Below are 26,179 nucleotides of genomic sequence, written 5' to 3' on the forward strand. Positions count from 1 at the left end.
AAAAGCAAAGGCAACAAAAGTAAAAAATAAAATGAGATGACACCAAACTGAAGAGCTTCTGGACAGCAAAGGACGCCATCAACAAAATGAAAAGACAACCGACAGAATGGGGGAAGTACTTGCAAATCACACATCTGATGAGGTATTAACATCCAAAATGTGTGAAGAACTCACACAAACCAGCAGAAGAAGTCCAATTAAGAAATGGGCAGAGAAGCTGAACAGACATTTTTCCAAAGAAGATACACAGATGCCAACAGACACATGAACAGATGCTCAACATCAGTAATCATCAGGGAAATGCAAATCAAAGCTGCCGTGATATATCCCCTCACACCTGTCAGAACAGCTATTATCGAAGAGACAACAAATAACAAGTATTGGCAAGGGTGCGAAGAATAAGGAAACCCTGGTGCACTGTTGGTGAGAATGTAGATTGCTGCAACAAGTGTGCAGAGCAGCATGCAGTTTCCTCAAAAAAAAAAATAAAAATAGAACTACCAAGTGATCCAGTAATTCCACTGCTGGGTATGTATCACTCAAAGATATCTGCACCCCTATGTTCCCTGCAGCAGTATTTATGATTGCCAAGATATGGGAACAACCTGAGTGTTGATCGACAGATGAATGGGTAAAGAAAATGTGGTGTAAATATACAATGAAATATTTTTCAGGCATAAGAAAGAAGGAATTTCTGCCATTTTCAACAATATGGGAGGACCGCAAAGGCATTATACTAAGTGAAAAACCAGATGGAGAACGACAAATACCATATGATCTCACTTATATGTGGCATCTAAAAAAAAGCCAGAGGAGAGAGGTGTCAGGTTGGGGGGTGGAGTGTAATGGGTGAGATTGGTCAAAAACAAATTTCCAGTTATAAGATAAGTAAGTCCTGGGGGTGTAATGCACAGCATGGTGACTAAAGTTACAAACATTGTAGTGTGTATTCAAGAACTGCTTAGAGTACTCTCTTAAAAATGAAAGATCTTAAACATCTTAAAAATTCTCATCACAGGAAATAAAAATCGTAACCATGTGGGGTAATTGATACTAACAAAACTTGGGGTAATCATTTTGTAATATGTACAGATATCAAATCATTATGTTGTACACCTTGGACTAATACAATGTTATACATCAATTTAATCTCAGTAAAACTGGAGGAAAACAAAGGATGTAAGCAAGAATTCTGCAGAGCACATGCTTTAAAATACTGAAGGAACAAACTGTAACTCTCCAGTTCTATTTCTTTCAATTCTCTATTTCTTTCAATTCTCTTTCAAAAACGAAATCAAAGTAAGACGTATCCGATATACAAAAGCTGAAATAAACACTGTCAGCAGACTCACACTGTAAGAAATATTAAAGGAAATCCTTCAGGCAGAACACAGAGCATAGAGATGGAATTCTGGAGCCACAGAAAGGATGGGTGCGCATAGAAAACATGCAAGATTTTCCTGCTACTTAAATCTCTTTTCAGAATAAACGGACTAAACAAAAATACTAGAAATGTACTGTGGGGCTTATAACATGGAAAAGTGGGAAGTCGGATAAACGAGCCCAAAAGCTGGGAGAGAAGAGATGAAAGTACACTGTCCTAAAGCGCTTCTGCCCTGTGGAGGGTGACCAGCTGTTTCAGTTTACCTAGGACAGAGGACTTTCCTACAACACCGGACTTTTGGTGCTGAACGAAGACAGTTCCAGGAAGACCAAGCTCATGAACCACCCTCTTGCATCAGGTGGTGTTACGTCCCAGAAAGGCAGACTGCCGGAGACAAGGTCAACCTTGGCCTGTCCACTTGACCTCTCTGTGTTTCGGTTTACTCATCTCTAGTATCGGGAACTACCATGCCTTCTCATCACTGTTCCTGGAAGAATTTAATTATATGAGGCATGTAGAGTGTTTGGCACCTCCTAGGCATTAATAGATGTTAGCTATTTTTATGATGTAATTTGTTTTGGGGAAAAAATCAAAGTTATATCGTAGAGAATGAATAAGAGGAAAGATGAGCAGAAACCAGAGAGACAGCTTAGTTGGCTAGTATGGTAACTAGACCAGAGATGATAAGGACCAGGACTAGAGAGGGACACTGGTATGGAGGCAAAGAAAGACTCAAGACAAAGTAGAATCCACAGTGTTCAGTGGTCCGTCCTTTCAATAAATGCTCGCTGAGCACCTGCTGTGTTCCAGGCACTGAGGACACACACCCAGATCCGGAGAATTCTGTCTGCAGTTATGTGGTGCTTAGGGCTCATCTGTGCTTCAGTTTTCACCCAGAAATTCAAATATTTGTTAGTTTATAGACTCAGCCAATGAGTAGCTTTTCTCCTCTGTGTATTAAATTGAAAAAAAAAACTGTAAAGAGAAACAACATTTAGGGTCAAAAATATGAAAACATTTTTAGGCCTAGTCAGAAAGACCCCTACGAACCATGAAGTCTTAGCAATTTTTCTCTTCCCTTATATGATAAAATTATTGTAGATTTTAGTCATTCGTAAAAGCATGTGATGGTGATACTTGATACTGCTTGTGAAGATTTGTTTTCTACATCAGGAGAACCTGTCATTAAATATGGGAGATTTTTGCTTCATAGCTTTCAAGCTGTATTTTGTTAAATTTGAGGACATTGACACTGCAATCCTTTCCTATTGTTCTGATATTTCAGAGAATTTGTGTAGGTGCCATGAACACAAATTTGGCTCACAGAGCCCTTCCTGGCTGAATTAAGGTTAAAATTAATATCCCTCCTGTGTACAATACTGCTTTTGTCATTTTGACAAATGGCTGATGATTCAAGGAACATAGAGATGAACCCTCCATGATAAAAAAAAAGATCAGATTTTACGTGTGTTTTTAGCCTATGTGGGGTTTTTCTTCTGTTTTTTAATATATTTTTTAAAGTCCAAGAGATCTGTCTACTTATTTTTAAATCTTATTGTTGTAATACATTTATTTTTTGTTTCTTATGGGTGACATCTAAAAACTTAATAGAAGACTAAAATTGCTTAATATTGTCAAATAATGCTGAAGGAGTGCTCACTTACACTCTGACTTCTTGAGGTAAATAAACATTATCTGAAGTATCATGGACAAAACTTCTGGTCCTTTGCTGCAAAAGAGGAAGGAAGTGGTAAGGAAAGCACAGAGTGGGGCTTTATTTTTAAACACACAGCCTTTATATTTAAAAGTACGCACACAAAGTATTGCATTTTTTATCAAATGTTCTAGCTTTGCGATGACCTTAATTCATATATGGACGTGCTAGACGGCCAGATCTTCACAGGAAGGAAGGAGATAGAAGAGCAGGTCTTAGACTGAACGTAAACGGACAATTCAGTCATCATATTCATGTTCAGTGAGTCTCCAGCTCCCTGAGTCATTGGGTTTTCTGCTTTTAGGAACAGAGATGAAAATAGGGCAGAGTTCCTACTGCCCCAGGGAAACACAGCCCACCACCTCCAGAGCCACTGACGAAACCTTGAAATCTTCACACAGAAGCAGGAGCCCTCGCAGTATTTAAAAAAAATAAATAAACAACTTAGTTGAATTATCTTACTGTATTCCAAATCAGGAAAAGGACGGGTTAAGGCTGATCTAAGACCAGAGGTCCCTGTCGCTCTCTTTTCAGATCATCACTGGTCCTCCGTGCAGCGCTAGCACGTTGGTCCCCCCTTCCGCAGCGCCGGATGCCCACACGCGCAGAGCAGAATCGTCGCTCTCGGCGAACACGCGCGACAAGGCCTGTGCTTACAGACGCGTGTGTCCTGAAGCCGGAAGTCAAGACCGCTCGATACACTCCGTCTGGGGCCAAGGCACCCAAAGGAGCAGCAGCCTCCCTCATTTCTTCTGTCTCCCAGTTCTCTTCACCGGCCAAGAATCGCTTCTCACGACTTAGAGGTGAGGAGTGATGGCAGAGAAGCCTTGCTGTGCTTTAAGATCCAGGCAAAGATGCTCCTCCGGGAAGGCAGGCAGCCTCCCCCGTCAGCGGCAGAAGCCAAGCCCGTGTGACGGCGTCCTCACGGCCACTGAGCAGAGGCTCTGCCCCCGCCCCTGCAGTGCGGTGTGTGGGGGTTTGTGTCCCCCAAACTCTTATGTGGAGGCCCTAACCCTTGCTGTGATGGCGTCAGGAGGGGGGCCTTTGGGAGGCAAACAGGGCATGTGAATGGAGCCCTCATGAACAAGGTTAGCGCCTCATCAGAGGGGCCAGGAGGGCTTCCCTCCCCTCTGCCGCGTGGGGGGCAAGAGGCCGCCCACCTGCGAACCGGGCGGTGCCCCCCCTTCACCCCCAGGCACTTGGCCTTCCAGCATCTTGACCTCAGACCTCTCAGCCTGCGGAGCTGGGAGCAACACACGTCTGTTGTTGAAGCACCCCCCTCCCCAAGTCTACAGTAGGCACCCCGAACTAAGACACGTGGGCAAAACCTCCGATTTTTTCTCCTCAGAAAAGAATCCAGTTTGAAATCTTGCAATGTCTATATGTCTGTCAAGCCTGAGCTTCTAAAATCTTAGAGCCAAAAATTATTTATTTTCCTTGAGTTCATCTGGAGATCTGGAAGAGGCAAGAGGCAAGGAGACGTGAAAAGCTCTATTTGCCCGTCCTGAGACTTTTAATGTATCTTTCTTTAAGGCTCAAACCCAGCTTTAATTCTTTAAGAATTTTAAATCCCTTTTTTCCTACTGAATATATCCAAAGCTCTAAGCCAAAAAAGCCCTTTAGAATTCACAAGGTCTAAGATTATGAAAACACATTGAAAACACATTAATGCATCAAACGTCGGTGGAGAATTAGTCCATATTCTGTGTTAGTTTAGTGCCATCAAGTGGACGTGTCGGAGAAGCATCATTCCTGGATGTTTTCATTACAGTCTGACCTGTAGACACTTCAGCCCCCTCTTATGCCTGGAGGCATTTACTGAGACTGGAGTAATTTAAGGAAAATCTTGACTTTTAGTTTCACATTCCATATGGTTATAATAAAAGAGATTGGCCCACATTTTCTGCAAAATTTGGTAAAACAGATTGTCATTGTCAACAAATTTTGTGAGGAATTTTTCTGTCTCTAGCACTTACTGTAAAAAAAATATGACTATCAGAGTTCAGAAAAGTCTAAATATTCATGATTCTAAAAATTAAGTACTTACATCGTTTTTAAAATATTTTTGTGGCACTAGGAAATTGTGACTTGCCCCCAAAAAAGGCTGAATGGATATCATAGTCTTCTTTCTTTTTTTGCATAAATAAATGTATAATTTAACAAGTTATCATAAAATAGTTATGTAACCACTACCGAAGTTATGAAATAGAACATTTTCTGGACCCCAAAAAGCTCCTAATTGCCCCTTCCCTTTGGTTTATAATTCAGCATCAAATTGAGCATCCCTAAATACAATACTTTAGTTTTGCCTAGATAAAATCACATAGTATAAGGGGTGCGTGTGTGTGTGAGTGAGTGAGTGAGACCGGCTTCTTCTACTTAACCACAGATTTTCAAGATTCATCTACATTGAATGGTATATTATGAGCTCATTTCTGTTGCACTGTAATACTCCATTGCATGGATTATTTATCCGTTCTTCTGTGGATGGAGACCTGGGTGCATCTAGTTTGAGGATGTGATGACTAATTCTGCTTTGAACACGTTCACACCTGCGTTTTGGTTCCTCCTGGGAAACAAGTCCACAGTTGTGTGGGAAGGGTGTGACTGCAAGAGCAGAACTGCTCTGCCTCGGGGGTGCGTGTCTTCAGTTTTACTAACTAAATACCAACAGGTTTCTAGAGACATTGTGTAGATTTACACCTCCACCAGCAAGGTGAGAACTCCTGGGGGTCCAGACCGTAACCAGAGTTGTTGCTGTTAGGTCCCTTTTTCATGTGTTGTAAACACTGCGCTGAGGTCGTGCTGTTTCACCCGGGTTTCAGTCGCCATTTCCGATTATCAGCGTGGTTAAGAATATTTTCATGTGCTTCATGGCCATTGTGACTTCTCTTTTTGGAAGAGCCTGTTCCAGCTTTTTACCTCTTTTTCAATGGGCCATCTGTGTCACACTGGGTTTTGGGGAGCTTTACACAGTCCAGACGTGACCTTTGTCCTTTGTGCGTGAGTAGACACCTTCTCCTCCTCTGTGCTTTGCCTCTTCACTCTCCTCCTAAGGCGGCTTGATGAGTAAACTTTCTTAATTTTACTGTAGTCTTTTTTTTTTAATGATTTGTGTTTCGTATTTTGTTTTTAAAATTCCAAAGTAGTGTCTTACTGGTCCTGTTGCCTTGAGCAATTGGTTAGGTTGGTGTCTGTTGAGTCCCACTGAAATGGATGCCTTTGGGGAAGATTACTTAAGACTTGGCCTGATTCTTAAACTTTTCCCATCAAGTGAGCGCCCAGCAGCGGCTCTGGTTCTGTAACATTTGTTACTATGGTGTTTGCCTAATATGATTCTCTATTTCCCACCTTTGTTTTAAACTTGCTAGTTGGAATTCTACTGTGAAGAAGAGCTGTCTCTTCTCTTTGACTGATTGACTGACTGATTCAATTGTTTATTTATATCAAAGCTCATTTTGCTGTATATTCTGTTTGTTAGAAGTGAGTTAATAGAATCAACCCTCAAGAGGAGGAGATTACACAAAGGCATAAACACCAAGGCATAGTGTCATTAGGACCATCTTAGAGCTGCCAAACGTGCCAGATATTCATAAATAAAGTACCCGTTTATTTACATTTAATATGCTTAATGCCATCTGAAATGATAACTTTAAAAATACCTATATTAGTTAATACTCAGTATGGTCCTCTGTAGCGTGTGGTTATGTTAAACAAGATGTATAAACTCTTTGAGCCTGTTTCCTACTTTATTAGCTCACTGAGTGGATTAAAAGAGACAGTGCATGCCAGGTACCTGCTAGTGCCAGGTACATAGTAGCTGTTCAATAAATGCTAAGAATAATGTTATAACTGAACTACCTCCTGATTTTCTGTTCTCACTAAACCCGTCTGCATTTCTACCCATTTGAAAAGTTCACATTTAATATACTTACAGAAAAATGTATGAAATAACTTTAAATCCATAAAGACTGTATGATGTTTCAAACTGTGACACTGAATAATATTCCTATAGGTCAGGTGACCATATAAATTATTGTACAAACCTGAGAGCAAAAGGAAGCACTGTTTCACTGAGACGATAAAAAATACTTTTCAATCACAGGCCGCAAATATTTTACTGTGTTTGGAATAGGCAACAGAAAAAAAAAAAGATTATGACACGTGGGTGGTGATTTTAAGGAACTATATCCTTACTCTGGTATAATATATCTACATACAGATGAAAAAACAATGTTTGAGAGATTTGTAAATAAGTCTATTATATAAACATACTCACCATGGCTACCTTATATCCCTATTTGTAGTATAAGAATGCACAGTGTTTTCTTTTCTCTTTTAAATATCCTTTAAAGATTTAATGATATTTTGGGGTGAACCAGATGTATTACTCTCTTCACTCTTCCACCTAACTCTTTCACTTAGAAGAAAGATAAATGCCCAGACACAGAGAGCCAAGTCCTATTGGCTTTTTTTTAAAGCTAATTGCTATTAAAAAGAAAGTATTCAGATAAACTATTCCAAAATCAATGTGGACTTCATAAATATCGTTTAATACTTAATGGGCTTAAAGCTCACTGCCCTATTCAGTGACGTACCCCATCCATTGACTAGCACGTACACTTATTTCCCAGCCAGTTCATCTTGAAGGGCACACGAGGTTATATCATTCAAAATTACATGTTCTATGAGTCTTTTACCAGGATTGTTTCTTTATGAAAGTTTAGATGCTTGCTGAAAATTCCTTTGAGAATTTTTCAAGATGCAATGCTGCAGCCTCATTCTCTAGGATTTTGACTGTATTATAGCAGATGCAAAATAATTTTTTAATATTTTTTCCCAACACAAAGTTGATGGATGGCTAGATAGGTAGGTATTCACTGTAGACGGTACTGATGTACAGAAAGAGAATATTTTAAATATTCATAATCCCGCCAGCAAGGATAACCACTTCTAAAACTTACCCTTACATGTATTTTTCTATGTATGTAAGAGTATTTTGTTGGAAAGGATCATGTCTAAGACTGTTTTATAGACCGCCATTTCTACTCAGGAAGATGTCGCAGGTGGTGCCATCGTCTGGTGCCAGTAAATATTCATCTACTAAACCTGTTGCTACCAACTAAAGAATGTGTCATAATTGTCACTTGGTTTCAGCTCCAACATATAAAAAGCTTAGAAGTCATCACTCCCATTCTTATCCAAAGAGCTTTATTGAGATATAGTTCATATACCAAATCATCTGTTTAAAATGCACAATTCAATAGTTTTTAGTATACATACAGTTATGGGCAACCAACACCACAGTCAATTTTAGAATATTTTCATCACTCAAGAAAGAAACCCCATGAGTGATGGACATGTTAGCTATCTTGACTGTGGTTTCATTAGTGTATATATACATCTATCAAAATTCATCAACTTGTACATCTGAAAAAAAATACTTTGTATCAAGTAATAAACATAAGCATTAAATAGTTTTTAAAAAACCCCTGTCTTCAAGAAGTGTATTTATAATAATTTAGATTAAAAAATAAAACTTTCCCTATGCTCCCGCCACCAAAAAAAGAAAGAAACCCCCTGAGCTTTAGCTGTCACAGCACCAGCTCCTTAGGCTCCACCCCCACCGCTCCTCCCACCGCCACCACCACCACCACCACCAGCCACAGGCAACCACTAGCCTACTTTCTGTCTCCACAGATTTTCCTGTTCTGGACAATTCACATAAATGGGATCACATAATATGTGATCTTCTGGAGGAACTTCTTTCAGTTTTCAATATTCTTTCATATTGTACCACGTTTCCATATTTCATTCCTTTTTATGGTCAAATAACATTCTATTGTATGATACACCACATTTTGCTCATCCATTCATTAGCTGATGGACATTTGGGTTGTCTTCCCTTTGCACTATTATAAGTAGTGCAACTACAAACGTTCACATACACGCGTCAGTGTGGACATGTTTTCATTTCTGTTGGACATTTATATTTCTTCTTCTATGAGTTGCTTGTCCTTATCTTTTGATTTCTATAGGCTTTCTATTATATTTACTTTTTCCGTTAAAAAAATTACTTAACTAGTAAACACTGAGCCATATCTCAAGTGTGTTGTCCAGATATTTTCCCTAGATTTTCAACTCTTAAGTTTGTGTAAGGCAATTTTTTCTGTATAGAACTTTTAACGTTTATGTTGGTAATGTTGATCACTCTTCTCCATTGTGAGTCTTGTCTTCAGTATAATTTTTAGAAAAGCCTTCCCATTACTAATACATACATACATATGTATACGTATGTATGTGCGTGTGTGAGTGTGTATGTGTGTATGTATATACATGAAGTCACCTACAGCCCAAACTGTCTCTTAAAAACTGTCCGAGCCAGCCTGGGGTGTTCCCTCAGTCCACTGCCGTGTAGAATTAGAATGGCCTTCTCTTCCGTAAGAGTATTTTCCTTAGACTCCTCCCTTTCATGTGTCAGTGAAATGGTAAGCCCAGCACTTACTTGGTAATAGAGACTATCTGCGCTATGGGTTCTATTCTTGGAGTGTGTATTAGTCAGCTCAGGCTGCTGTAACAAAATACCATTGACTGGGTGGATTAAATGGGCATTTATTGCTCACAGTTCTGGAGGCGGGAAATCCAAGAAGAAGATATCGTCAGGTTAGCTCTCTCCTTGGCCTGCAGATGGTCAACTTCTCATTTATTCTCCTATGTATTTATTCTCTCATTGTCTTCTTTCTGTGCATGTGCATTCCTGGTCCTTCCTCCTCTTCTTATAAGGACACCAGTCCTAATGGATTAGCACCCCACACTTATGACCTTATTTAACCTTAACTACTTCATTAAAGGTCGTATGTCCAAATATAGTCACACTGGGGACAAGGTGTCAACCTATGAATTTTGAAGTGACACATTTGAGTTCGTAACAGAGCATAATCTGCAGCTGACTGCTGTTGAGCACCTACAGAAAGGAAGTGAATACATATCCTTTCTATACCTCCCAGTGAAATAAAATTAGAAAAATACATTAAAAGAATATTTTATAATAGCAATGAGCATGAGAAGTATCATATGAGAGATTTCAACAAGTGGGTGGGCCATGTAAAGTGGGTGGAAGGCACCGTCAGAAGGAACATGGCAGAAGGAGCAGCCACGAGGACTGTGCCCCAAGGGGGCTGCAAGAGAGATGGGAACCATCTGCCTCTGGGAACATGGATGATTCTCCAGGCTCAGGGCCAGAAGATCTGACCGAGGGCAGGAGTAAGAAGTGGGGCTGATAGCAGGGAATCTAGTAAAGACCTGCATACACAAAGGACATACCCCTCAGTCCCCTGCCTGCCTAGCCACTCAGGAAATCCAGCATTTAACTCTGGGGAAAAATCCAGAGGACTCTTTACTAAAAAGATATGACCACTCTCTGGAGAGTTTTAAAGTTTCCAGTGGGGGTTTTGGCTGCCTGGAGTAAATACCTGATCTCCTTTTGGCCTTAGGGTACCCTAAGCTTTCCCTTAAATAAGAATGTCAATCATGAATCCCTAGAAATAGGAGAAAACCCAGCAGCATAAAAGTCAAATGTGAAGAAAGAGTAAATGGGAAATTCAGAAAATAGAAATTTTTTAATGTATTTTTAGTGTGCTCAGGAAGAACTGGGATACAAAAACAGAACAGTGTGCCATGAAAGAACATAATCAGGAACCAAAGAAAAAGCTCTTGGGGGAAAAATGTAATGTTAATAGTAAAAGCAGAGTTTGTAAAACAGTAAGTGGGTAGAGATGTCCTCTCAAAAACAGAGAATGAGAGAAAAGGGGCACAAAGGGCCAGTCAAATGGAAGGCTGGTAGACAGAGCTGCGAAAATATCCCAGGAAGTGGAACAAAGACGACTAAAAAGTAGGAAAGAAAATATAAGAAAATTAAAGGATCATTTCTTTAGGCTCAACATCTGAATAATAAGTCCGAAAGGACAGGATTTACCAATTGAACAGGACCATGAGATAGGTGGGGAAAACACCTAAATACATTGCTGTGAATTTTAGATTATGCAGGATAAAGAGAAGTTCCTAAAAGCTGCCAAAGAGATGGAACAGATTACCTACAAAAACTCAGTGATCAAACTGACGCCAGACTTCTCGTCTGTAACAATGGATGTGAGAGGACAATGGAGCGAGGCCTTCAATGTTTTGATGTTAAACAAATTTTAACCTAACATGCTGGACCCAGACAAATGACCAGTCACGTGCGGGGACAGAATGAAGACACACTAAGACATTCAAACACTTAGAAAATTTAACTCCTTCATACCTTTTCTTAGGAAGTCACTTGAAGATTAAAGATAGTAGAGGAAAGAAAAGAGATAGGGCTGGGTTAACCACTGAGAGGCTGAGCTGTGAAGACAAATCCAAAGGTGACACGGTTCAGCAGCTCCGGCGAACACATGGCCAGATGGGAGCAGAGGACAAGGCATGCGGAGGGCCCCCCACTGAGGAAGGGAACCCAAGCAAAGGACCCACACAACATGTGGCACAACTGTAAAGATGGGAGAATGTGAGGATATTCAATACTACTGTTTTGTGAATAAGAAATAAAAGTTTATTGGAAACTCCAGGCAAAATCAAAAGCTGTAAAAGAAAATTATGGTCCATTTTCACAAATTCCAACGTAGTATGATGTGTAAGTGTTTGGAAGAATGAGATCCAGTTGATCATGATGTTAAGAGCATTTTCCTTCAAGTGGTTCACAGACTGTGACCCACCAGAAAGGAAGTATAATCGAAGCATACCACTTGGTCTAAAAGCGAATAGTAATTTAATAACCATAAGATAGCTGCTTGTCAGAAGTAATTCAGCATATGAAAAAAACAAGGTTACAGAACAGAATACAATTTTTAGCAATATATACAATGTGAAAATAAAAGTATAATTTACAAAGGAAGGGAGTAATTTAGAGATGCCAGTAGCTTCATCTTACATGAGGGAATTACATCTGAAGAAACATGAGATAGAGTTTTATTAGTGTAAGTTTTTAAAAGAACTAAAAATAAAAATATGTGCAGTATATTGCGTACATGTATTTACATGCAACAGATTGTATATGTGCAGTCAAACTGTAACAATTCTACCTAATAAAACTGAAAACTGAAACATAAATAAAATTCCTCATTAAAAAATGATTTAAAAAGTTATCCATCAGAGGTGAGTAGCATAGCTCAGCTAAATCTAAAATTAAAATTTAGATTTTATCCAAAATTTCAAGAAGTCAAGAAATTTTGCTTAGTGTTCTGAAAGTGACCACCAGAAGAAATAAGCAGGTAGGAAGTGCCTCTGAGGAATGAGCCGAGAGGGTGGGGAGGCCCAGGGGGAGTTGCTTGTGGCAAAGCTGTTATCTACTATTTGACACCGTTGAGAAAAAAATCAGTCGATCTAAGAAACAAATGGAAAATTTTATTTGAACCAAATTGAGGATTATAACTCGGGGAACAGCATCTCAGAAAGCCCCAAGAACTGTTCCACCCGTTAGAAGTCACGGCACAGTTCTCTAAGTTTTTTGAGACAGAAGGCCATGCATTAAATGATGTATCATTGACAGTTTACACAATCCAGATCTAAGCCCCTTGTACGATTAAGAAGGAATGTTATCTTTGAAGGCGTTGTCTTGTTGATGCCAAGAGACTGTTGCTCTTCGTGGTTGAGCAGGTATGTCTGCTAATGGGGGAGGCTTGGTCGGTGCATAAATGCAAATACGCAATGCACAGGGGAGAAAAGAGGAGGCTAAAGGGCGGACAAGAATCTTTATGTTTAAATTTTTCTTGTCTTGCCATAAAATATGAATTTTATTTCAAAATACCGCATGCACGTATTATTCTGATGGACCTTTTACAAATATTTATCAAAAGTCATTGAGAAAAGCTATCTTTGTGGAAGACTGCCAAAGGACAGACAATCTAAGCCTTCCTCTACGCCTACTGTTGGACCAAAGTCAGAGAGTCCTAGTGCCCGGCGCAGGGGCCATACTGCTTACGCCCCCCGACCCGGAAAGTTGCTCACTGACCTACAGTTAGCCATCAGAGCCTTTGTCGCTACTGACATCTTCTCCGTAAGCAGCAGCCCTGGGTAATTCATTATTGTGTTCACAGCCTGGATGTTTTTAAAGACATTGTTCAGCCCGCTGTCCCTGTCCTCCTGATTAGAACTGCCAGAAACCATTTTCTCTGGATTTAGTGCCAAAAATAAACGTGCTTCTGCTAAGCCCTGATTAGATCTTGTCTTAGGATCACTGACTCAGCGAACGTCACCTCCAGTGAGTCCAAGAGGTGGTCCACGTCTAAGTCCTCAAAGCAGACATTATTTCAGTTTATTTTCCCTGCTCTCTGTCTCTTTGCCCAAATTTACTCACTTAATTATCTTTACTTTTGCCTTGTTTTATCTAGTGCAAATTTGTAAACTGCCTTCAAGCCTTTCTGGAAAGAGTACGTAGTTTGAATAAGATACTTAAGAAGACCTTAACACAGTCAGGAACTTACAGAGATGATAAAAAAAAAATCTCTTTATGCTAATACAGAAACATTTTCTCAAATTATAGAGAATTATTAATTTTATTTTACCAGTTAAGATGTTATTATAATTCTAACACATAAAAATATAAACTTTGATAATCATAAAGAAATTTTTCAGAAGAAGAACCAGGAATAGATAATGTGTGGCCTGTGGACGGTGTTCAGGTAGTCTGCAAATTCTCTGAAACTACTGGCAAAATTCTGACATCATGTACATATTCCTGATGAGAGAGTTCACATTTTTTCATTAGAATTTCAAAGAGGTTTTTTAAAAAAAAGAATAAAAATCATTAAAAAAAATCCAAACCCACCATATATCTTCTTATTCAGTTAAGGGTTTAGAATAATTTCTTCCCATATACATACATCTTCAAGAATTTTTCCGTAACTAGCTCTCCAAGTCAAAAGCTCAATTCTAATATTCTAAAAATGTCTTTAAAGAAGCTGCAAATTCAGGGAGATATAAATTGAAAGAACAATGAGATACTACTACACAGCTGTTAGAATAACCAAACTCCAAAACACTGACAATTCTAAATGCTGATGAAAATGTGGGGCAACCGTGCTCTCATTCATTGCTGATGGAAATACAAAATGGTACAGCCATTCTGGAGGACAGTTTGTTTCTTACAAAACTAAACACAGTCTTACTGTATGATCCAGCAACTGTGCTCCTTGGAATTTACCCAATGAAAACTCTTGTCAACACAAAAACCTGCACTTGGATGTTTATAGCAGCTTTATTCATAATTGTCAAAACTTGGAAGCAACCTGCAGGAGGTAAATGGATAAACTGTGGTACAGCCATGCAATGAAATATTATTCAGTGCTAAAAAGAAATGAGCTATCAAGCCATGAAAAGACACGGAGGAAACTTAAATGCATATTAACTAAGTGAAAAAAAGCCTATCTGAAAAGCTTATATACTGTTTGATTCCAACTATATGACATTGTAGAAAAGGCACAACTATGGAGACTGTAAAAAGATCAATGGTTTCTGATCAAAAAATGGGCAGAAGACATAAATAGACATTTCTCCAAAGAAGACATACAGATGGCCAACAGGCACATGAAAAAATGCTCAGCATCGCTAATTATTAGAGAAATACAAATCAAAACTAAAATGAGGTATCACTTCACACCAGTCAGAATGGCCATCATTCAAAAGTCTACAAATAAGGAACGCTGGAGAGGGTGTGGAGAAGAGGGAACCCTCCAACACTGTTGGTGGGAATGTAAATTGGTGCAGCCGCGATAGAGAACAGTATGGAGGTTTCTTAAAAAATGAACAATGGAGTTTGCATATGATCCAGCAAATTTCACTAGTGGGTATATACCTTCAAAAGACAAAAGCTGTAATTTGAAAAGATACACACACCCCAGTGTTCACAGCAGCACCATTTACAAGAGCCTAGACATGGAAGCAACCTAAGTGTCCACCAACAGATGAGTGTATAAAGAAGAGTGATATACACACACGTACACACACACACAGTGGAAGACTTCTCAGCCATAAAAGAATGAAATAATGCCATTTGTAGCAACATGGATGAATCTAGAGATTATCATACTAAGCGAAGTAAGTCAGAGAAAGACAAGTATTACAAGCTATCACTTAAATGTGGAATCTAAAACTAGTACAAATGAACTTATTTACAAACCAGAAACAGACTCACAGACATAGAAAACACACTTATGGTTACCAAAGGGGAAGTAGGGAGGAGGGATAAATTGGGAGTATGGGATTAACAGATGCACACTACTATATATAAAACAGATAAACAACAAGGGTTTATTATATAGCACAGGGAACTATATCAATATCTTGTAATAAACTAGAATGGAAAAGAATATGAAAAAGAACATAGAAATATACATATATATATGTATAACCGACTCATTTTGCTGTGCACCTTAAACTAACACAATACTGTAAATCAACTACACTTCAGTTAAAAAATAGATTAGTGATTTCTCAGGGTGGGCAGAAAAGAGGATGTTTAGAGCTGTGGAAATACTCTGCATGATATCACAATGAGGGATGTATGTCATTACACATTTGTCCAGATCCTTAGAACGTGCAACACCGAGAGCGAACTGTAATGCAAACTATGGACTTTGGGTAACGAAGACGTGTCGATGTGGGCTCATTAACTGCAGCAAACACACCGCTGCAGTGCGGGATGTTGGGAACGCAGAGGCTGCCTGTGTGTGGGGGAGGCGGATATACGTAAACCTCTGACTCTTCCCCTCAATTTTGCTGTCAACTTAAACTGCTCTAAAAAATAAAATCTTAATTTAAAAAAAAGTATATCAATTATGAACTCAGCAATTAGTTCTTTTAAAATTGATTTTACAAATAACACTCTTTTTTTTCTGATTATCAATACGTACACACATGTCCATTGCTTCCAGGAGAAAGTTAGATGATGTTACCATTTAACTGTTCACACGTTGGACAAATATTCTTCTGGACTTCATTCCCGCTTGTGACAGAGGCTTTGACTGTTACAAGATGTACAAGTTTATGATGAGTTGTCTGATTTTTTTAACGAAACAAACATCATAAACCATATCTCAAATCACGTGCCCTGAGCAGCAGGCAGCGCAGGGTGGTGGCGGAGCTGGGACGAGCACGGGGCTCGCCGTCCCCTCCCCAGGTAGATCCCTCCCACAGAGAGAGCCCCAGCACCCCCAGCCAGACACCGGGCCTCCACAAGTCTGTTACCTCATCCACATGTTGGGGACAATAGTAATAACAGCCCTCCATCTACTTCTCTGCTTTACGGTCAAATGAGTAAATATAAGTCGACATGTTTTGTCAACTCTAAACAGCTTGACTTTTTTTTTTTTTTCCTTTAAACCCAAAATGCTGCTGTTTCCCAAGCCGTTTTTAAATTTGCTCTTTTGGAATTGCCTGAAAAATCCACTTACAAGTATTATAGGAAAAGACATCTCCTTAATTAAGCTGAGGTTTATCTTTGACCCTCCTAGATATGGCTCGGTGTGTCTTCTCTTTTATTAACTGTCAGTCTCCGAAAACTAAACCTGCTTCTGAAGAGGAATTGTTTTGCAAGAAGGAGGCTATAACTCACCTTTAATATTCTCTGAAGTAAAAGACAGAATCTGAGATTAAGTCCCTGTAATCAGTGTTTGATTTCCCAGGTCTGTGACTTTGAGAAGGAGAACATTCATTTTGATACCCATCTAGGTTTGTTTTTTGTTGTTTTGAAAAGTTTTTCACAGGGCTTTCTGGTCAAGTCTTAATGCAGGCCAATGTATCATTGTAATCCTTCTACGTTTTATCTCACTTCAGTATCAGTACTTAAGTTTTACAAGTGACAAGGATGGCATGAGGGGACAGAGAGAAGAAGATGCAAGTCAGAAAGAGACAGAAACTGCACACCACAAAACGGCTGCGATGGTAAATTGTATGTGTTTTTACCACAAGAAAAGACAAATAAATAATAAATAGAAAGAAAGACATTAGGCAACGGAGCAGCTGTGAACACAGGACACTGAGCTCTTTCTCCTCATGATCCATCATCAAGTGAGAAAAAGTCTTAAAAGGCGCTAATAAGGAGTCGTATTGCCCCTCTAAGAGGTCTGTGCACAAAAATGACATTAACATGAGCAAAGCCATAGCACAAAACCAAAGCAATTTCTCTACCTTCACCCCAGACCAAAAACTAGCCAAATTCAGCAAACGATAGAAATATAAAATGCATCCTTCAGAATATGTTTTGTTTCTCCAGACGGAATAAAAGCCATTTAATAGAGTGGTTGTAACCTGCCTCCCCCAAATTCTCCTGTCCTTTCCCTGACAGTCACAAGTTGAGTCATTACTCTTAATTTGTAAAGCTGGGCACCGTCCTGTTGCCATCTATTGCAAACGTAACTTCCACTCTTTTGTTTTGGTGAGCCGGTCTTAGCAATCACGGTGAGATGGAATGGATGCAGATGCTACAGATGGATGTATCATAATAGCTTTAAACCACCAGAGGGAGCTCTAAAACAGACCGCAGGGAAATACTAGACCTGCTGGCAACGAGGGGGGGAAATGTATTTATTGTCTACAGATGGAGAGTTTAAGCAACATTAAAACTTAATAAAGAATTACAGAGTGGCTGAGGGAATTATAACATTAAAAAGTCTCCAGAAGATGAAATGCAGGTGCCTACAGGCATTAGGTTACTACTATATTTGGGGTTTTTTATTTTTTAAGAGAAAAAAAATACAGAAGAAATATTGATTCAATTAGTGAAGCCAAACAAGCCATGAGATTGTAAATGAGAGTAAATTTACCCAGTGATTCTCAGCCCCTCCATCTGCCAAAATATTCCTTTCAGTGGAGTCAGCCTTTTGCGTGAGCTTTGAAGGATGATTCAAAAGATGCTACAAGTTTCCCTTACTCAGGAATCTCTCGTCTAGAAAGAAAAATACCATATGATATCACTTATATGTGGAATCTAAAAAAAATACAGAAATGAACTTATTTAAAAAAAAAAAGATAGAAACAGACTCACAGACATAGAAAACAAACTTATGGTTACCGAGGGGGAAACGGGGTGGGAAGGGATAAATTAGGAGTTTGAGATTTGCAGATACTAACTACTATTTATACAATAAACAGCAATTTCTACTGCACAGCACAGAGAACTATATTCAGTATCTTGTAACTGATAATGAAAAAGAATGTGAAAAGGAATATATGTATATCCATGTATGACTGAAACATTGTGCTTACACCAGAAACTGACACAACATTGTAAACTGACTCTACTTCAGTTTTTAAAAATGGAAAGAAACAAAAAGAACTCTCTCTTCTGATTAACGCCTGTATCTGAAGTTCTTAAGCCTCACATCCCACCTTGAGAGCTTCTGTTATGTTTTAACATCCTTAACGTCTTTAACTGAGCGAAGGCTGTATCTCAGCTTGGAGGCTAATAGTGATACTTGGCAGAGTTAGCTTGAGCAGCCTTATCTTTTGCTGTAAGTCATCACATGACAGGAAGGCAAGGCCCTGGAGATTAACCTGAGGACGGTCTGCAGTTATGAGAGGGAGACCAGGTGTGCACAGCTCTGCCTGTAGCCGGTGGGATATTGTATTAGGAAACCCGCCAGGAACACAGGCACCTGTGGGAAGAGGGCAGGATCAGCCACACAGGAACAGCAGAGAGGCACGAAGAAGGGAGCAGGCTCCCCGCACACGCCTGTTGCTCGAGGCCGTCGTCCCGCAGCCCCGCAGACAGGCAGCCTAACTGTCAGAAAGTCCAGGAGGCCAGACGTCCGAGATCAAGGCGTGGACAGGTCTGGTTCCCTCTGAAGCCTCTCTCCTGTGCTTCCCGTGGCTGCCTTCCCCGTGTTTCGTGTCTGTGTCCAAGGGTCCTCGTCCCTCCAGGACACTGGTCATACTGGGTTAGGCCCACCCTGCGGACCTCATTTTCACTGAAGACCCGTCTCCAAATATGATCACGTTCTGAGGCGCTGAGGGTTAGAACTTCAGCATCTGAATTGGAGGGGATGCGATTCAGCCCCTAACCCTCCCCTCCTTTGCAGGGTTGCCCGAACTCCTTAAAGATTCGGCGGGGCAGCCGCGGGGTGGCTACGGGCCAGCAGAGAGGGCTGGAGTTTGAGCGTTACGCCCGTGTGAAGGTGCCAGCTTCGCCCCTCCTAGCGGTGTGACCGGGGCAAGTTACTCGGCCTCTTCTCGGCCGTGGTTTCCCCGCGTGTGAAATAGAGCCAGAAGTGCCCTCCTTGCCAGGCGCTGCTGAAAAGTGGAAGGAGGTGATCAACGTGGAAAGGGGGCACAGCGCTTCTCAGGCGCGGACCGCGCCCTCCGGGGCTGCCCAGGCCCCCCCACCCCGCCCCCGCTTTCCCGGGTGAGAGCGGCCCGAGCCGCGGAGATCCCAGGTGCTCCTGACAGGAAGGAAACCCCGAGCAGATAAAGCGGGGAATCAGACGCCACGGGACGTTTTCAAGTGTGCACGTAAATAACCAGCGCGCTACGCACCCACGGTCACCGTGACCGCGCCGGCAGCGTCACCCGGCGGCGAAGTCAGGCCCTATCCCGAGGCGCTCAGGCGCGGGAGGCCCCGGCCTCCTGCGACCCGCCTGAGTCCCTGATCTGTGCTCGCGCCAGGCTCCGTCCTGCCCCAGGCTCCTCCCTCACCTACAGGACAGCTGAGACCCGCAGCGTTTCCCGGGAAGGGCCCCCCGCCGCACCCCCAGCCGCTCCCCTGGGAGTGTGAGTGCCACGTGCGCGCAGACGGCTCAAGCCAGGCAGCGTGGTCTCACGGGGCTGCGCGCTTGATCCTGGCGGCAGTGGCTGCGGTTGTAAAGAAACAATTCACTACATCCTTGGCTATTTCATCTCTGCCTCCCCTGCTGAATGTGGGCTCCCTGCAAACAGGAGCCTCGTCCAACCCCAGAGTCCGGAGGAGCCGTGCGCACTAACCACACCCGAGGCAACGGCCAAGTGGATTTAAGGTGAACGTGGCTGTTCAGGACTCGGTCCTCCCCGTTCAGACTTTGACGCTCTCATCTACAAATGTCAACGTATATCTACTTCCATTTACTCCAAAACAACCCTGCAAAACCCCCCAGTCTGAACTATCCTTGTTACGTATGTGTATTTATATGTATCCACATATGTCATTTATGTAAGAACAGGTCTGATGCATGAGGCAAAGGCTGAAACATCACCAACCGTACAAATGGCGTGACTACTTAGTCACTGACAAGAAAACCTTCTGGAAATTATTTCCATTCAAAGAACGTCATCTTCTAGCATCTGTTGGATGATGAAATCTGTGGATGAAAAAAATTTTCCTGAAACTGTACACTTTTGATGGTTTAATTTTCACAGTGGTAAGCTTGAGCAGCAGGGAGATAGAAATCTCTTTGTTCATTTTTCATGGGAAAAATCTATTTATGAGTAAAGAGACAAAGCCCAAGTTGCTGGAGACACCAGTGCCACAAAACAGCGTTTTACTCTGGTTCCCAGAACCCGGCACCCAGTCTGTAGGTGGGATGTGTCCTCCACGTTTATTTTTACCCAGGTGGCTCACACGGACCAGCAGGAGCCCAGTCGGCCCCAGATAACTGTTCACTCCTCTTCTGCACCTTTGGTGTGTCCATGAGTATCAACCAAAAACCGTAATGGAAGCAAAATGCAGGTAATTATGTAATTATCAACTGTTCACGTATAACTCTACCAAAATTTAAAATCAAGAAACTGGAATTTGCAGATACTAACCACTATATATAAAATAGGTAAACAAGGTCCTACTGTAGAGCACAGGGAACTGTATTCAATACCTTATAATAGCCTGTAATTAAAAAAAGAGTATGAAAAGGAGTACATACATATATATACACATGTATAACTGAATCACTATGCTGTACCCTAGAAATTAACAGAACATTGTAAATCAACTATAATTCAATTTTTTAAAAAAAGAAAAAAAACAAGAAACAGGAACCAGCATAAAAATAGGCAGTGGGGCACCTGTGGCCCACGTGACCTAGAGTTATGTGCAGCTCACCTAAGGGAAGAGAGGAGGAGGGAGAGATTCAAGACCTGGGTAACGTATTCATTCAACAAATGTCAGCTCTGCGCCTGCTAGACCTCGGGCTCCGTCCTGGGCGTGGCAGCGAAACTATGTCCCTACTGCCCAGACAACACACCACACTGGAGACGGGCAAGAGGGGTTCCCGAACAACCTCAGGCTGTCTCCTAGCTGCCACCCAGGACAGTCGGGTCACCCCAGCTGCCTCCCGTCCTGTGCTTGTGCTCCAGCTAGTGCTATACGTGAGGAAGGGCTCGCTGCCTGCGGCACAGAGAGCCAACCTCTGACAGCAGGTGTTTGCAGCCAAGTGAGAGCTCACCTGCAGGACCCCAAGCAAGGGAGTTGGAGGCAAGTCTCAGACCCTTTCCAACTTGGTCTTTCAGTCAGGGGTGTTGTTTAAAGGAGAACAAAGAAGCTGGGGTTCATCGTTGTCTTGTGACATTTCCGTGACGTTTCTTAATGGTAGTGTCAGGGCTCCAGGGTGTCTCTGGTTTACGATTCTTTGGCCAGGTGATCCATGGCCTGGGGACCTGTGAGCTCACCTTGCCCCGGAGGAGCAACCTGAGTCGGTCCGTCAGTGATGAAACCTGCAACAGCAGTTTTCCTGCTTCAGAGATGGTGTCGATAGCGGTGGTTGCAGTCGGCTGAGTCTGCTGACCAGTGCTCAGTTAGCACAGGATTGAGGTCAAGGGGACAAGAAAGGGAATGAAGCTTTGGACAGAGAGATTAATCTTATACTCAGTAAAGGAACTTAGTTCTAGGGGACTTGATTTCAGTAGCTCGGAAGTTTTCTGTGGCTAGTAATATTTTCCCGTCCTAATCACGATCATCTCCTTCCCCCAGAACTAGCACACCATCCTGTGTTTTGTATCTTTACTGATAGCATCACCTGCTCTGGTATCTTCTGTACTGATTTTTGTCTCCTTTCTTCCTGGCCTCCATCTTTCCATGAGTTCTCTTTCTTTCTTTCTTTTTTTTTTTTTTCATTTTTTTGAATATAGGCTCAATCATTCACTTGACTCCTTTCCAATCCAAACCTGGGTCCGGACTCTCCACAGTCAAGTGCCTCAAACCTAAATTCCTCCTCCCTCCCGCACAGCGCCCACCAGCTGGCACCCCGCCTCCTGCTCTCTGCATCCTAACCATCGCCAGCTCCCTCTTCCCCAAACAGGCCACATGAGCTCTTTTTAATCTCCCCGAGTTACCTTCCTCTCCCTCTCTGGTTGGAGACACCTGATTTGTCTTAAAGTCTAACTCCTTCTGGAACGACTTGGCGGAAGGAAATTGCTGCTTCTGCTGGGCGCCCACGGTCCTTTGTTCAGATGTCTGTGGTAGCACGTACAGCGTTGGTCTATTTAATTGTGTACGTGTCGATTTGCTCTGCTAGATTATACATTTTTTGAAGACAAGCAACCATTTTAGTCTTTTCTCCATATTTTCATTGCCTGGCCTAGAGGTCAGCACAATGCCTGGTGCAGAGTAAGTATTTTACGGTGATCCTTGAATTCAGTCCTGTGTTCTTCTGGACACTTGAGGTGGCCAACTTGACTGACCTCTGGGGTATTTATGCCGGCACTCTCTTGTACACGGCTAAGGCTCATGCTCTCTAGGTTGCATGAAATTAAAATTATAGGTCCTTTGAGCAGATTTAAATGCAGTAACACATGCATGGACACTTGTTTACATTGGGGTTCTCTGGTTGCAAGCCAAAAACTGGATGTTTAGACAAAACAAAGAGGTTTTCTCATCAGATGCGAGAAGACAGAGAATCAATGAGGGGGCTGGGGCAGTGGGGTTTTTAGGGGCCGGGGCCCAGGTAGCCCCAGGGACTAGCGAACAGGAGCAACAGGAATCAAGTGCTTTTCCTGGTTTGTGCCTCTAGAATAAATCTCCAGCTGTCCTCAGTTTCTGTCACTCTACTCAAGATCTGAATTGCATGGAAGGAGCATCAAGTTTGGGTTATGTACCCAGCTGTTAGCTTGGTGAGGCGTAAACATCGCACCAACAAGAAGTTCCACCAGATTAAATTCAGTGGGAGATAAGATAGTCCTCAAAAGAAAATTAGTCTTCTGTGGGAAAGAGGCAAGGGATGCTGGTTGCCAAAAAACTCCCACAAACACATTCTACATTTGCGTCCTAAAATTAACTGTGACTCAACACTATAACAATTGTTACGATGCAATCATTATGAAATTATATGGTTTTTCTTCTATAGCTTCTCATTCAGAGAGAATAGACTCCTAATCCGATAAAAAAAAAAAAGAAAGAAAGCTTTTATATTTTTCCTAAGCTGCTAAGTAATGAGACAGTTGATGTGCTGTGACAGGCCTTAAGTGAATGAGTAGTAAAAAGAATGGCCAGTGGTACAGCAGCATCGGTAAGTTGTAGCATCATCGTCCATCTGGACCACCATCAAGCCGTTATCCTTGTTGCTGAACCGTGTGTAGCAATGGGCCACTGCTACGTTCCAGTTCACCAAGCTCCTGCGTGTAGCTAGTGGAGCCTGTGTGTTGAGGGGATCACTGGTTCAGTTAACCAGCATTAAAATACTGTACCCCTAGAATCGTACTCATGGGAACATGATCATTTACTCTGGAAACTATCTGAGACATTTTTCCTGTTGGTAGAGAGTGAAAAATTAAATTACATAGAATAAATTCCCATATGTTCTCCACATGTGAACCATCCGAACCATCCGGTTCAAGAGCTGGTGTTTGTTGCCATGGCCATGACCAGAACCCAGCTCGTCTGCAACATGGCAGGTGAGAAATTGTATGGATGAAAAACACATTTCCTCCGGTTATTTACGCCAACGGTGTACTTCATAAAAACTCCAGGGATAAAGAATGTCTCTTAAACTTGAGGTTTTGTTTTAGCTGACATATTATCCTTGTTTCAAATAGTGGTTCAGCTGAGTTAGAAATTACAGTCTTTTCATGGTCTGTAATCCTGTTTATCACAAATTTTCTTAGTGGCTATTTTCTCTAGAATGGTCCCCAAAGGCTTACCTCCTGGTGTCAATTTCCATTCATTCTTTTGTCTTTTCTTTTAATAAAGTACCATTTTCTTTTGTAGCAAAGGATCAAAATGTCTTTCATACTTCTGCACTTTTTATTACTTACAGGATAAGAAACTCTCCTTTATATTAAAGTAACTCATTTACAATTCAGTTTATCTCAACAACCAGAAATCTTAGCAGTCCTGTGGATAACTGGAACTATTCTTAGAACCTTGATATTTTTAACCCTTCCTGAAACAACAGCTGTGTCAAATAAACAAGACATTTCTGGTGAACAATTTTTGCAAGCTTTCTGTCAGAAGGTGCCAGATTTTAGAACGTCCCGATGGCTTTGTTTGTTCAGTAGTTCTCAAACGTCCTCTCCCAAACCCATTACACTTAAAAATTATTGAGAATTTTTGTTTATGTGGGGTGGTATCTACTGATATGTGCCATGTTAGAAATTAATAGCAAGAAGTTTTAAACATATTTTACATGAGAATCATAAACCCACTGCCTGGTAACATAAATAATAGAGTCCTCCCACTGCCGTTCTCTCTGGTTCTCTTTTCCGTGGTCACATCTCCGTCTGACCACAGCTGGGAAAGGACCCGTATGAAAAGACTGGGCACAGTCAGATCACCCAGAAATGAGAAATAGAATCTCTGTCCTGAGGGGCTGTTATCAGAGGAATGTAAACAGGAACGTAAACAAGTCATTATGTTATCCTGTGATCTAAAAACAGACTCTGAGCAGGAAACTGTGAGGACGCTGGGTATGCAGTGTCTACTCTGTTTCACTTAGGGTGTGAGTAGGTTAAAAACAGTCATTGGGGATGCCTCGAGGAGGAAGTGAAATCTGACCTGCATCATGAACGGGAAGTCGGAGGACAGGGAAATTACCGAGTCCAGACTGCCGTGCAAAGGCTGAGGTGTGTGGACAAGCATGTTTACACTCCCAGTAAGAGCATCCCTTTCAGGCTTCTGAATCCTGGAGAAGTCAGAAGTGGGCAGTAGCCCAAAGCCATTGAAGCATATATTCAGGACCCAAAACTACAGTTTTCCCCACCCACCCTCCCATTTCTCACCTATTTGCTTCTGCTGTCATTCGTAGCCCACACTTCTTTTTTTTTTTTTTTTTTTACATTTTTATTGATTCATAATCATTTTACAGTGTTGTGTGCCCACACTTCTTAAGCCATTGCCTGACACAGGGTATTCATTCTGAGTCACAGGATCACATCATCTGTAACCTTTTAAGGCGGGAAGCCCCATAAAAAAACCCGGCAGGGCCCCCAATCAGGGCCACCACTCTCCTGCCGGGACCATCCGGTTCCCTGGCCCAGAGCCTCTATCTCAGTTTTTGCCTCTGAAACGGCTTACTTACCCCTAAAATTCTATTGGTTCCTTGAGCTCACTTCCGATTGGTTATTTCCTTCACTCCTGATTGGTTATTTCTCTCACCCCTGATTGGTCCATTCTCCTCACTCCTGATTGGTCTATTTCTACAGAGCTTGTTCCTGGTTGGTCAACTTCTGTTATACTTTATTTGCATATGATGTTGCAAAGTGTAAAACTGGCAGCCTATAAAGGCCTGTGTAAACCTACAGACGGCGTCCTGAGCTTGAAGCGTTAACTTGTTTGGGTCTGCTGGTGCAATAAATCTGAGTTCTCCAAGTCTCCAGGTGCTGCTTGGTCTCTCGCCCTGATCCAAATTGCTGTAACACGGAGCTATAACACATTTTTATGCAACATTTAAACTAAAAGAAGAAATCTTGTGTGTTGTTTTCTGGCCTTATTCCAGCCAAAGCAATTTCTCTCTTCTGAACTCAGAGCATCTATTGTAGTACTTCTCATATAGAGAGTTGTCATGGTGTACCTCTCGGCAAATTTTATTATCTTACTTCATCGTTTACCTGCTCATGGTTGTCTTGGCTATCTGACCTCATCACCATTTTCC

The 26,179-nt window shown here is 41.6% G+C and overlaps 2 long non-coding RNA genes across 2 annotated transcripts; both read right to left on the bottom strand.

Moving 5' to 3' along the window:
* Nucleotides 1-17,734: 17,734 nt before the first annotated feature.
* Nucleotides 17,735-20,455, bottom strand: LOC140690206 (uncharacterized). Its single transcript, XR_012065386.1, has 3 exons — nt 20,361-20,455; nt 18,522-18,787; nt 17,735-18,078 (listed from the first exon to the last, which is right to left on the bottom strand). It is a non-coding gene; the product is annotated as an uncharacterized lncRNA (long non-coding RNA).
* Nucleotides 20,456-20,624: 169 nt separating this feature from the next.
* On the bottom strand, nt 20,625-20,985 carry LOC140690207 (uncharacterized). Its single transcript, XR_012065387.1, has 2 exons — nt 20,910-20,985; nt 20,625-20,776 (listed from the first exon to the last, which is right to left on the bottom strand). It is a non-coding gene; the product is annotated as an uncharacterized lncRNA (long non-coding RNA).
* Nucleotides 20,986-26,179: the final 5,194 nt, after the last annotated feature.

The sequence above is a fragment of the Vicugna pacos genome, chromosome 29 (assembly GCF_048564905.1).
Source record: "Vicugna pacos chromosome 29, VicPac4, whole genome shotgun sequence".
Taxonomy (NCBI): domain Eukaryota; kingdom Metazoa; phylum Chordata; class Mammalia; order Artiodactyla; family Camelidae; genus Vicugna; species Vicugna pacos.